Here is a 15,042-nt window from a genome sequence, read left to right on the forward strand (position 1 = left end):
AGGCGTACTATCACAGCAAGATTGAGGCAATAGTCTCCATGAAAGCCAAAAAAAAAAAAAAAAACTGTCTCGAGATAGAGTTCCCTTCGTCATTGATACGCTTATTTTCTTCGCACCCAGACTATTTTCACCGTCGTTTCCTGCGGTTGACTGCAAAGTGAATGATGGTCCTTGGGCTCTTTCAATAACCGCACGTACTCCCTTACTTCATATTTCTAGCACCGGGAATACTGCTGCAAATATCCCTCAAATCAGAGCGCTCCACTCGACAATAAGGTTAATTTGTCGAAAATTCTTTATCGGCTAGTGAACAAAAGATTTACAAAAATGCCTGAAGTTTTGCCTAGCCACCGGCTATCACAACAAATTTCAACTTTTCTGGGACCTAGAAACCTTTGCCCGGACGCTTAGACTACAGGAATATTTTCATAACAAGCAGATAGAAGAGCACCACGCGCTACCTAGCCCCAGACAATAGACGCCGAAACTCAAAAGAGACAAATATCTGTACCTGTATATTGAATTCGTGCAACGGATTATTTTGAAATTATACAAGAAGCCTAAACTCTTCTGTCAAAACACATCAAAGGATGAGCAGGCAGCCATGAATGCACTATCTGACCGAACTGATATAATTATTCACCCGCTGATAAAGGCGGAGCTGTAGTGCTCCTAGACAGAGCAGACTACTTGGAGGAAGGCATGAGACAATTGAGGGATGGCTCTTTTTATAAACCTCTCAAATCTGATCCTTCTGACGAATATAAACATATCCTAAAAAAACACCCTACAACAGCTTCATAAAACTAAAATGCTCGACGAGCGCAGATTTCGTGCACTCATTCAACTTCATCCAAGTCAAGGTACATTTTATAATCTTCCTAAGATCCACAAAGCCGATAACCCGATAATCTAAGGAATCGGCACGGTCACTGAAAACTTAAATTTTACTTGAGGAAGAAAACGAGACGGGACGGACAAACACAAACTCGTTCCCTTCCTAAAGTTTAGTTATGGTTACCAACCCGCTCGTTCTGTCTTTCCACTGAAAACCTTCCAGTTATTTTGACAGACTTATCAAAGAAATCCCCCAAAAGCCTAAACTCTTACATAAAAGATACTAATCACTTTCTTCAACTAATAGCCGAACTGGATGTTTCGGCCGATTCCTTTCTAGTTACGCTCGGCGTGGCCTCCCTTTATACAAACATCTCGCATGCTGATGGCATCAGGTCGACTGTTTTTGTGTACGAGTCCCGTATATATGAAAAACCAGTTGACTCTAACACATCATTCATTTTGCTCCAACTCGTACTGGAAATGAACAACTTCAAGTTTAATGAACGTCACCATGGGCAAATAAGTGGAACATCCATTGATACAAAATAGACCCTAAATACGCTAACATTTTTATGGGGGCCCTGGAATCATATTTTCTTTCAAATTAGATCATGTTGCCAATACTTCATAGACGCTATATACATGATATATTTATAATATGGACCCATACAGAGACTGAACTGCTAAATTTCATCGATACTTTTAACGTAGCCCACCCTTCCATTCAGGCTTTCCACCCGTACTCCAAGCAGAGTATAAAATTTCTGGGTGTAATGGTAAAAATAATAGACGGTGCACTAGAAACTAACCTGTATCAGGAACCCACCGACCGCCAGCAAATTGACTTCAGCAGCTCTCATCTGCGACACTGTAAGACAGGTATTCGTACAGCGAGGCACACCACTACAGACGGATTTGCTCGAATGAAGACGATACTGATTCACACACAAACCCATTACGTGAATACTGACTGCACAGAAATATCTGCGCAGTCTAAAAAAAAGGTGTATTATTGCACGCTCTGTCCCATATAATACACCCAAAACTTCAGTTTGACGTACAGCGCACTGACGTCGATCTGACGGTACTAACTTTCCCGAGAGGCTTGATAGCCGTGTGGTACAACTTAATAAAATAGTTCATGTACGTGTTACTGACTAGAAAGAAAAATCGGTGTTTTCTTGGCTTTACTGCAAAACGTCAGTCTTTTCTTTCTTTGGTGGTTGATACGTACCTTAGCTTTTTAGTAAGTTATATCGCACCGTTATCAAGCCACTCGTAAAATTTCGACTATAGTGCGCTGTATGTCGAACAAAAGTTTTGGGGTGAATTACATGTGACAAAAGGTTGTAAGGTGATACCATTTTTTTAGAGTGCAGAAAGTAACAAATTACACAGTCTAAAAAGTTCAAAATCCCAACTGAGAGGAAAACCTTGCACGACAGGGCATAGAAGACCCCAAAGCTCACGAGACCAATGTAGCACTCACTTTCTCTGCTAATATCCCAAACATCAATGGAATTCTCCGCAGGCATTACGACATATTAGAGCAGAGCCATCGAATGACTCAAGTGGCACCCAAAGCGCACCGTATACTCGCGAGCAAGAAACCTGGGTGACGTTATAACATCGTCCTGATTAACTTCCCCTAAAAGTAATGGAACTGGGCCATATAACAAGTCAGGTTGCAAAGTATGCCCCCATGTGGTTCCAACCAACAGAGCCAATAGCTCGAAATCTAACTTTGTCTACAACAGAAAGGTACCTACAGTTGCGACTCACTGAATGTAGTATAGCTACTGCACTGCGCGCTCTGTAGTATGCAGTATATTGGACAAACCGAAACCTCCGTTTCGCTTGCGCTTTAGCTGCTATACGGATCATATAAAATCTACTTCCGATCTCATTCCTCAGGACACACGCTTCTCCCTGAACATACAACTCAGAAAATCTTGAGACAGCTGTTCTATTTCTTTAAGCGATAAACTAGGTGGTGTAATTATGTGTGAACGACATGGGAGTTGTATGACAAAATAATCCTTGGGTAAAATGAACTACAGTAACAACGGGGCAAATGATGCAGAGGTGTTCATTTCTTACATTTCATTTTATTCACGTCAAAGGCATCCGAACGTGCATTACATGAGGAGAGATTCAGAAATAAAAAGAAAAAACGTAATTGAATCTAAAAAAATAGACACCAGCAAGTAAAATCACGCACAAAACAAAACCTTATTAGCATGCTAGTGTTATCATGCAGTTTTACAAATTAAGGTTCAGAGTTGCAGAGGTTGATCTACTTGCTTTTAAATGAAATGAGATTGCACTCAGTTACAATATGGTCGGCTATAAATTTGCTCCAGTCAGTGATGGAAAGACCTAAGGGAGAAAAGAAAGAAAAAAGTTAGTGTGGCACTGAAATGGTTGCCTTGCAGGAATTGTCTAACACGGGTGATCTCAAATTGGCAGCCCGGCAGCAAGTAGATTGGAAATCGGAATCTGAGTAATATACAGGTTGAAAATAACACAATAGTGCTATTTTTCGTCTTCTTTCTAGAAAAGGAAGATTGATGTTAGTTTTTAAAGCGGAGACACTAGTTTCGGATGGATGATCACTGCATATAAATCTGGCTGCCTTGTTCCGAAGTTTCGAGCTCCCAGATTAGGTAATTTAGGAGCAGATTTCAGGTCGTGCTTGCGTATTCTAATTTTGGGAAGATAAATGTTTTGTACGCGAGTAGCTTTGTTTCAATGGTAGCTTGATATAATGTTTGTCTAATGAAACAGACTGTTTTAGTGCGGTATTTGTTATTTGCTCGATGTGCTCGTTTCATGATGAAGAGTCTGTAAAATACAAGTCCAGATACTTGCACGATGATGATTGTTCTATTACTGGTGAAAGTAAGGAGTACTGGGTTAGTGTTTTAGGGGAGGATTTAGTTACAGATGTTTGTCAGTATTTACTACTGTTACTGTTAATCTGCAATAGGGAACACCATGATGATATCATATGTAAATCGTCTTGGACAATACTGAGATCATTACGTAGATTAATATTCCAGTAAATAATGTAATCATCAGCGAATAATCTAATTGTCAATTATATTATTGATGGTAGGCCGTTGATATATATTAGAAACAATAGAGGCCCGAGTACACTATGCTTAGGGACACCTGACGCAACAGTAACGGGACCCAAATTGCCAGACAAGTATAAAAGTAATAACATTCTAGAGTTGTGATCTGCTGCTCTCTTGAGTTCCGAGATATCATAGTTTGAAAAATGTATCGCACATATTTTGATGAACTTTTCTTGTACCTGTGATAAATCGGTATGGGTCCAGCAAAGCAATGCATTCTGCCTGTTCAAATATGGTACTTGTTTCGCAGCAACCTAGCGGGTTGCTACATTAAAAAAAGCCACCTGTGACCTGTTTTTTGGCGATGTCATAATGCGAAATTTTTATCTTTCCAACAAAAATACCGTAATACCTGAGCCTTGCTTATACGCTGTTGTACTTCGGCAGTACCGAGTCGGCGAAACGACACAGGTATATCCGGGCGGCTACAAAGAAGTTTTGCACGCAAACGGAAGTGGGCATGGTGACTTCAAATTCAGACTTGCTTTCACTTACAATACAAAAGAGTCGTAATTAAGAAATCGGTAACCTTTGAGTACTGCGAAACAAGCCTCCTAGTATCCATAGGTTCTACAAATATCCGTCTTAAAAAAAAATGTATGAACATGCATCTAGATGCTCTAGAGTTTTTGACACCGAGACACACAATATCTGCACAACATGTCGGCATTTACGCTGTAGCACCACAAGGATACCCAAGAGACTGCTACAAAATACACTGACTATCTGCACACGCACACACAAATGCACCGACTTCATAGAGCAGTTGTCTTTGCATGAGCAGTAAGGGTAAGCACCATGCTGGCGGAACAGGAACTAAATTATTTAGCCTTGATCCCTTAGATTCTTTCTTTTTTAGATGTTGGACTGGCACCCACAATAATGTTGTCATCTTGCAACAAAGGTTTCTCAGTTGAATGTTTTCACTGCAGTCCAACACATGCTTCAGGTCAAACTCACAATTGCTTCATCCTCATAGCCGTCAGTTCCTTGGTCTGAGTTTACTTCTTGACAACAGTGACGGTTGGCAGCGAGTTTCTTTGATTTTATAGTTTCAGCTTTTTCATTTCTTTTGTTTGGCATTCTTGTCATTATTGTGAACGTTCGCTTTGCTGCAAAAAATGTCACAAGAAAACGCTTGTGCGTTTTGTTGTGACAACTACACGTATTTAAAAAAGAGTTCACTTGTATGTTCATTTTCACAGGCGTCGAAGCCAGAAGTCTTCTTTTTGGCAAGGAGTTTGATTATAAGATATGTCAAAAATCGGCGCTGACTGGGCATCATCAACTTATGAACAACATAGTGTTCTGCAGAATTTACAACAGGAAAAACAAGCCCTCCTATAACAGGTTTCATTGCGAAAGCATAGTCTTCCTGTGCGAGCGAAGTGTGGCCAACTTGTTTCGTGCTGTTAATGCGGCATTACATTTTTTGCTCCTCAGCGTTTTCAAGGTTGCGTAGACTGCAGGGCCGGCCACATAGCCCAGGGCCTAAGGGGTCTTATGTTTTACAACTCAGGGCGAGATTGCAGGTATATCACGTTGCAGGTAGGGCGTCAAGTATCTGCTCGCTCGTAAAGAACTTCCCAGCTCCATCCTTGCTAGCTGTAGTGATCGTTGACGGTGTACGTGCTCCTCAGAAGTATTTTGTTTTCACCTTCGTAAGTGTGCCTTGTAGGCACGTGACATTACAAGCAAGCCAGTTGCCTAAGCATCCCGAAGCAATCTTCTAAGCTGTCAGTTTTCAGCTAGTCCCATAGCGGCCGTGCAGCAACCCGAGTTCATCAGAGCAGTATCCGGGATGTGTATTCAACCGCTTCTACAGGATAAAGAAGCAAAAAAGAGGAAATCGTATTAATCAAAGAAAACGTAATGTAATAAAAATGGTTATAAAAATACAAGAAAAAGAATGCTAAAGTGGTTCTGTATTTGAGAGAAAACGCTAGCATTGTTTTGATCTGGCATTTTCGATCACAAACATCCAAATTAGTTTTAATCATGATGCTTTGAATGCCGAATGCGCTCTAATAATAATAATAATAATAATAATAATAATAATAATAATAATAATAATAATAGTTTTATTCCGTGGTGCCAATATGCCATTTCAGTTCCAGGACTGATCAAAGGCACAGAGGCTTGTAGGATCAAGTCCACCATTGTAAAATAAAAGGAAGAGGAAAATCATGCGTTCACAGGGGCATACAAAATATAAGAAGTCACCCGAAATGTCAGTCTCCTTAGTGGGAATGCCAGGAAGAGTAGGCTTGTCCTGTAGATGAGTCACAAAACACACGCACTCACACACAGACTTGTTTCACAAGAATTATCCGAAATAAAGTACAACACAATCGGCTCGCAAAGAGGAACGTGCGAATTGATTAGTCTGTGGATAATGTAATAGTTTTTCATAGCACGAACACACTGCATACGCTATATTCATAGAAAAAAAGGTACATGATACAATACGGTTTTGTTAGTCAGAGAAGACTTGTTGCACAAGACCACACAAGTCATACTCAAATGTGAATCATACACCAGGAAGAACAATAACTAGAGAAAACAATGCTGCAGCAATACTAAACAGACAAACTGTTCATCAATTTCTTCAGTTGTTTTTTTGTGCTGGCCTCGATGACGTGCTCCGGAAGTGTGTTAAAGATGAAGGGCACATAATACGAGCGAACTCGTTTGCCGTAGCGCGTCACACAACGAGGGGTTACAAAACGTGGCGTATGTCGGAGACTTTTGTGACTGACGAAGGGGAGCTTGAAATCATTGCTCCAAAAGTGACGAAGTACTACACTTTGTACAAAAAGAGCAGAGAAGTTCGGCATCTGTAGTGCCTCAAAAACATTAATATCAGTCGGAAAATCGCTATTATACCCAACGCTTTTTAACATGGCCCTCAAAATACGATCGATTTTAATTTTCCATAGCTCTGCACAGTTACCAAAAATCGTTATACCGTACCTAACTATACTATAGCCTAGGGCATGCGCGATAGACTTTCTTACCGCAAACGGCATAAACACTTTGTTGTTGAAAAGTAAACAGCTTACGCTCCGAATCCTTTTACAAAGGTACGACATATGGGAATTCCATGACATGTCTGAATCGAAATACACTCCCAAATACTTAACTTTATCAACATAGTCCAGCTGAGAACAAAGACAGTCAGTACAATTCGATTTGTGTAGAGTGACTGGTGAGTCAAGGTTCACTTTCTTGAGTGGGTTTCTGAAGCATACCAGTTTTGTTTTTGACGCATTAATTGTGATTAAATTTTCATCAAACCAGTGCATTATTTGCGTGGCATCATGTTTCAATAAGTTTACAGCATGATAGTAGTTCAGATGGCGAGAGACGAGCAAGGTGTCATCTGTATACTGAAATAGACGACACTTAGATACTCTGGTGGAAATATCGTTTACGTATATATTAAACAGAAGTGGCGACAACACCGAACCCTGAGGGACACCAGCTTTTATCATTACGCGCGTGCTCCTAAATTGTCCTACAGACACGATCTGCGAACGCTCCGAAAAGAAATTTTGAAGGAGAAGAAAAAATGGACCGCGGAAACCGAAATTATGTAGTTTGCTGAGAAGCACGTCATGGCTAACGGCGTCGAATGCTTTAGATAGATCTAAAAAAAGTGCACACGCAAATAGGTTGTTCTCAAATGCGGTGTGAATAAGATCTGCAAAGTCTTCCAGGAGTAGCTGGGTACCTTTCCCTGCCACAAAACCATACTGGTTATTTGACAATATGTCAGAGCTGTCGATAAAGCTTGACATCACTGTGAATAGGTGCTTTTCTAATATTTCCCCAATGCATGGCAAGATTGAGATAGGACGGTAGCTCTCATGCTTTTTTGGTGTGCCTCCTTTAAAAAGGGGTTTCACAAGTGCAGTTTTCAGGTCAACGGGGATAATACCAGAACTCAAAAAACCATTTATCATTACAAGGAGGACTTCTTTAATTGCATCGAAGTTACGACATAGGTCACCAACGCGGATGCCATCGATTCCAGGTGCTTTATTCCGCTTTATACCAAATAAAATAGAGCGCAATATACTTAAATCAAGAGGAGGTAAAAATGCCGAGGAAGGTGATCTGAGCTTATGCTCTGAACTGGTAGAGGTACCTTTACGATCTCTGGCGATACCTGACGTCGAAGCAAATATCTTGTTGAAATCATCGACGGTGGATTGTAAGTTAGCTCCGAAATACCTCTCTAGAGAAATATTTATCGGTTGTTTCGATGCGCGCCCTCTGAAGGTGTTTATTAACTCCCATGTTTCCCGTGGATTTGATCTTGTCTCAAAAAACTTCCTCTGGAAGTAACGTCGTTTCGCGGACCTAATAATCGCATTTACACGGTTTCTTGCACATTTAAATTCGGCGCTCAGCTCTAAGTTTTTAGGGGCACGGCGTGAACGCAACCACAATGCCTCCTTCGTCTTAATGGCTACCATGATGTCGGTGTTTAACCATGGCTTATCTGACCGTTTCTTGAATTTTACTTCTTTTAATGAGTTACGATAGAAGGACTGGAATACCTCTACAAAAACGCTATAAATAGCGGCGGGCTCTACCGACATCAATATTTGATTCCAGTCAAATGTAGCTACCGACAGATCAAATTTGACTGTATCAGTAATCGAAATGAAAGTACAACCGCGTGCTTTTTCTCTTCGCTCATTCACCTCCCTTTGTAACCGACAACCTATGAAGTAGTGATCGGAGAGCTTATTAGTGATGACGGCAGATTTTACGGTGGTGTCAGGAGAGCGGGTATTTATGTGATCAATACAGGACGCGACTAACTTTCCAGATAGGAGCTCCTCTCTTGTGGGGAGGCTGATAGTACTTTCAATTCCATATTCCGAAAGCAGGGTTAAGTAATCGCAAACATTGGACTTGTAAGGTTTAAGGGTGTCGATATTCAAGTCGCCGACCATGCAAAATTGCCCTTCGGAGCGAGACTCTTTAAGTGCAACTTCTAGTTCTGCATAGTAATTATAGTAATAGTAATAGTAATCTTTAATAACTAATTCTTAGAGTCAGGATCAAGTTCCAGGTCTTGTCAAAGCCTCAGGGGCTTGTGGGATAATAATAATAATATAATAATAATTATTATTATTATTAAAGATAATAATAATAATAATAATAATAATATATTTATTTCACAGAAATTGGAATTCATGTACTAGATACGGGCATATCAAAGCATGCCAAGGGCTTGTATGATGACGCCCATAAAAAAATTCAAAAGACGATTATCACGATTCCACAATGTAAGACAGAAAGTCGAACTATAAAACACAAAAAAAGCATGAAGAAGAAAAAAAAGCGAATAGTGTTAAAAGAAAAAAAAAGCACGGAAGAAGAAGAAAAAAACACTTAGAAAAAAAAAAAAACACGAAAAGTGTTAAGCGAAAACAAAGTAAAAGGGAAAAAAAATAAACAAAAGGCGAAACTAAGTTAAAATTAACTTAGCTAATTACATTTCAAGCTCGAAGCTTGCAGAGACAGCAAAGAGATACTAGATGAAATCAAAGTTGGTGCACTTGAGTTCTTTCTTCAGTTGCTTCAGTGATGTAATGTCAATGAAAGTGTCAGGGAGGGCGTTGAACAAACACGGAACGTAGTAATCCCGAGTGCATTTACCGTACCTGGTTGAACAAACTGGCACTACAAAACGAGGAACGCGACGAAGTATTCGGGGAGACCGTAATGGTGTTTTAAACTTATTTTTACGGGGAGACCGTTTGTATAAAAAGAGAACGCAAATTAGGCAATTGAAGACTTCAAAAAATATCACTGTTGCTGGAAAAATTCGAATTGTATGCAACGCTTGTCAGGATTCCTTTCATTAAAGAATTAACTTTGGACTGCCAACGACCCGAACAGTTGCCAAACACCGTAACACCGTATCGAAGGATACTGTAAGCAAAAGCATGGACGATTATTATTCTGATACCGACTGGCATAAAGAATTTAGTATTATAAAGCATACAAGACACAATCCGTAATTTTCTACAAATATATGACATATGTGTGTTCCAAGACATATCAAAATCGAAATGTACACCCAAGTATTTTACGTGATCGACAGACTGGATTGAAACACAATTGCATTGAGCACAACTGGAAGGGTGAAGCAAAAACTTTACTTGAGCCTGGCGAATTTTAAGAGGGTTGTGAAAACACACCAGCTTTGTTTTAGAGCGGTTTATGTCTAGGAGATTATCGCCGAACCAATCCATTATATGAGAGGCGTTTATTTCGAGTGTGCGGAGTGAGTCAGAGAAATTAATATGACGTGACACAAGGAGAGTGTCATCGGCATATTGGTAAATTTTACACCCGTTGATAACCTGGGCCATGTCGTTCACAAAAATATTGAAAAGTAGAGGAGAAAGAACAGAACCCTGAGGCACTCCCGCCAGTAATGAAAGCGGAGAACTCTTAAAGTTTCCAATTAGGACAAACTGGGACCTTTTAGATAGAAAGTTTTCCAGTAAAGAATAAAACGGGCCACGAAAACCAAGGCGATATAATTTTGCTAGGAGCAACTGATGGCTGACAGTATCGCAAGCCTTGGACACCTCAAGCAAAAGAGCACATGCAAACATATTACTTTCGAATGTTGAATATAGGTAATCAGAAAAATCATCAAGGGCCGGTTCCGTGCCTTTCCCAGTAATGAATCCGTACTGAGTAGATGAAAATATTTCGTTCTTATCTAAAAAACTGTTCATCGTCAGAAAGAGGTGTTTCTCCAGAATTTGTCCTAAAATAGGTAGAATCGAAATGGGGCGATAATTTGCAACATTGGATCGTTCTCCTCCTTTGAAAAGTGGCCGCACAATAGCAGCCTTGAGCTCATCAGGTATGCTGCCAGTCGTAATGAAGCCGTTCAGCATAGTGAGCAGAACGTTCTTAATATATGTGAAATTTCTCTGAAGATCATAAGCTCGAATATTATCAATACCGGGAGATTTGCTGGCTTTAAAACTAAATAAATGGGAGCGCAGTTCCTTCTCGTCCAAGCAAGGAAGGAAAGCTGACGCCAAAAATTCATTCTTTAGTGTGCATGAGTTCACAGGAGGCGTTCTTTGCACGCCAGAGTATTTAGCAAAGAAGTCGTTAAAGTCGTCTGCTAATTCTGAGGTAAGTGACCCGAAATTTCGTTCGAGGGTTTGGTCAATAGAATTTCCAGAACCAGTTCTTCGGAATTGATTAATCAGTGACCATGTTTTGGCTGAACTAAATCTGAATTTTTCGAATTGTGATTTAAAAAAACTGTCTCTTTGCAGAACGAATGACAGCGTTTGCTTTATTTCTTTACTGCTTGAATTCATTTTGTAAATCTTTGTTGTTTGGAGATCGGCGACACCGACTCCAGAGGACTTCTTTCTCTTTAATAATCTTAAGTATATTACTGTCTACCCATTGATGATGAGGACGGCGCTTTTTCAAAGTAACAGTTCTACTGGCAGCGGCAGTAAGCGAACGAAAAACTTGAACAAAACTTGAGTATAAGTCAGCGTTATTAACAGTACCTAAAAAGGCCTGCCAGTCATGAGAGGAAACTGACTTGTCGAAAACAACATTGTCAACAATTTGGGCTTGTCTTGAGCTTTCGCATATAGAGTTTGACGCCATTGTGTGTGTTAGTTGACACCCCACGAAGTAGTGATCTGCTAATTTTTCCTGAATTACAGCAGATTCCACAGAGACACCTGGTGATCGTATTAAAATATGGTCAATGCAGGAAGTGACTAACTTTGTCCCTAAAATTTCTTCTCGGGTTTGAGCATCAACAACGCATTCTAAGCCAAAGTTCGACAAAATGTTAAGATAGTCGCATACGATGGAATTGGCTGCGTTCATTGTGTCTATATTAAAGTCGCCCACCAAACAAAGTTGCTGTATAGAAGATAATGTGGAGAGAGTTGCCTGCAGCTCATTCAAAAACATTCGAACATTTTCTGAAGGAGGCCTGTAGAAACATAACAGAGCAAGTGAGAAGGTGGAGTTGTCGAGTTTGATAGATACATTTTCGACGTGATAAAATCTAGATTGAGGGGAGAAACTTGCCACATTTGATGTACAAAAACCGCTATGCCTCCGCCACTACGGTTTGAACGCGTGAAACAAAAGTTGTTGTAGTCTTTGAGAGTGAATTGATAAAGCATAGAGTTCGAGACATTAATTTCCGTAAGTATAAATGCATCGACATGAAACAATATTTTATACCATTATAAGAAAATGATCCCAATATTTTCGAAGGCTCCGGACATTAACATGCAAACATGTAAAAGTGGCACCTTTTGGTTTATCTAGCAAGGTTTGAAAAGACGAAAAATTATTACATTGGGAAAAGGTGGCTCTCATAGCTTAAACTATTTTTGCAATATCTCCTACGGAGTTGATCCGTAGGAGAGGCGAGCCTTCACTCTTTCTTGCATAGATGTTTGCATATTTTATCCAGATATACTTGTAATGACTTTCTTTTCCCTTGTTCCTCGCCATCCAGAAAAGCTCACGGTTGGAACGCGTGAGACTGTCATTAAAGAATAGCTTGGGCTGACTGCCAACGTTGCTGAGCTCTCTTAGTCGTCCACGGCATCTCATCCATTGCTCCTTGAGGGCAACGGACGCAAACCTTACCAGTATTAATGGAGCAGTGTTTGGCTTGTCTGCCTTCTTCGGAGGTAGACAGTGGACGGACAGAACATCCGATAACGTAAACTGTGACAGGCCGATGTTAGAGGCTAAGTCACAGAGAACCATGTTCAGGTTTTCTTTTGGCGTGGAACCTGAATTTCCATGTTAGGTAGGCGATGTTGTTGCTCGGCGTCATTCAGTTCTGCTTGAAGCAGGTGAATAGCATTTGCCTGCTCCTTTACTGTGTTTTGGAGTGACTGGACTTCCGCCCCAAGGTCTTTGGTTACTTTTTTTTGCTCAGTCATTTCAGTGAGAACCGAGTCGTACTGAGCACTCAGGAAGACAACGGAATCCTGGACCTCTTGGACGGTTGTCCGCAGCAACTCAACGGTGGGTTTTAAGGCCAACGAGGCATTGACCTTCGCTGGAAGCGTGAGAAGCGAATCAACGCTTTGTTTTAACGACAGCAGCACGTCTAGCTTTTCGTTGACGGATGTTAGCTGGGCGGAAAAAGGGTGAGGTTCATCCTGAGATGTAGCCTCCACGTTTCCAGCGCCCGTGCGGTTGTCCCTGCTGCGACAGGTCTTGCAGCGCCACTTTTCTCGTTTGGCTGCTCCCATCGTCGTAAAGATAGCCTCGGCAATCCCGGCACATTGACCCAAGTGAAGAGAACTATTGCACTCCATGCACTTCATACACCTACCATCCGTCGGCACACACACGCCACACACGCCGCAGGCAGGAGGTGGGGACATAATGAAGAACGGGATACCCAGTTGACAAGAGACAGCGAAGAGGAAGAAGATGCAAAGGTTGGAATATGAGCGTACGGGCTCACCGGAAGAAACCTGAAGGCACACAACTACGCATGCAGAGACCACAACACAAACATTGATGAAGGCGCCGATGATGATGCGTAGAAGTCTGGTTGAAGACGAATTCAGTGGAGAGGCGTATCTGCATTAGTCCGCAAGTGGTCTCGTCAGGATGAGACCAACCATCGGCAGAATAACGGTGGACTTGCAGTGGACTGAGTAGTCGCCCCAGACGATCTTGCCACCTGGTGTAGATGGAAGACTGTCGCCAGGAGCCTCACTTCGAAGAAGCCATAGAGAGACGAGGCAAATATTTCACAGCGGTGAAATGGCCTTCCGAACCATGAGACTTCTTCTTCTTCTATGTGAAATAATAATAATCAATCAATCAATCAATCAATCAATGTTTTTATTCGTGCCCAGGAACAACCTTGCGGTCTTGGTACAGGTGCACTGTGTTAACATGTAAGGCAGAACAGGGCAGTACGGACAACACACACAACGGACAAGCCCTAGAAAAATACACTTAAAAATTAAAAAAAGTAAACACAAAGTCACAACACACGATAAGCTTAATGGTAATACCGCCACCACCAATTGCTAGAAAGAAAGAAAAAAAATGCATTCAAAGTGGGGAACTTCGGCGTGAACGCCGCAAGTTAGTGCATACGGTTCAAATTTAAGTGATGGCCTTTAACGTTTTTACAAACTGCAGCGTGTTATTGTTAAATATGTCGAGTGTTTCAGAAAAAGAAGAATTATAAGTATGCCCAAGTCTGGACACAGGATCGTGGAGGTTGAGTAGACGCCTGTTGCAGAAGGACGCATTTTGCCTTGTTGTTTTTAGAGGAATTTTTAAGAGTACTCTTGACGTCAATACCGTGCAATCAGTGATGGCGTGGACAAGTTTGTATAAAAATAAGATATCGGCAAGTTCTCTCCTACGAAGCAGGGTAGGTAGTGCCACGCTACGCTGAACAGGGACAGGGACATCAGTAGTGGTGGGCACAATGCGCGCTGAGCAACGATGTCTATAGATGGAAAGAAACTTGTTCTGAACCCGTTCTATTTTCGAGGAATTTGTGGCACAAATTCCATTCCATACAACAGAAGCGTATTCAAGCTGTGGTCGACACAATGCACTGTAGAGTATAAGAAATGTGCAGGGGTTAATAAACTCTTTAGTGATGCGGCACGCACTCCCGAGCGTGCGTAGAGCTGCGTTCACGATGTGATCCACATGACTGGAGAAGTGTAAGGTGCTGTCAAACACCACGCCAAGATCTTTGATTCTGTTCATACGTTCCAAAAGGTCTGTCTGAATAACATATGGGAATACAATGTTATGTGTCTTACGAGTGTACGACACGACTTTCGTTTTAGAGCTATTTATCTTCAGGTCATTCTCCCGGCACCATTCTTCAAAAGCATCAACATCTCTCTGTAGCAAAACACAGTCTCGGTCTTCTCGTACCTCCATGAACATCTTAATATCATCTGCGTACTGAAGAAATGAAGAGTGACGAATCACAGTCGAAACATCATTAACAAAAACTGAAAACAGA

Source organism: Ixodes scapularis, unplaced genomic scaffold (genome assembly GCF_016920785.2).
Source record: "Ixodes scapularis isolate PalLabHiFi unplaced genomic scaffold, ASM1692078v2 PGA_scaffold4__175_contigs__length_147842914, whole genome shotgun sequence".
Classification (NCBI taxonomy): domain Eukaryota; kingdom Metazoa; phylum Arthropoda; class Arachnida; order Ixodida; family Ixodidae; genus Ixodes; species Ixodes scapularis.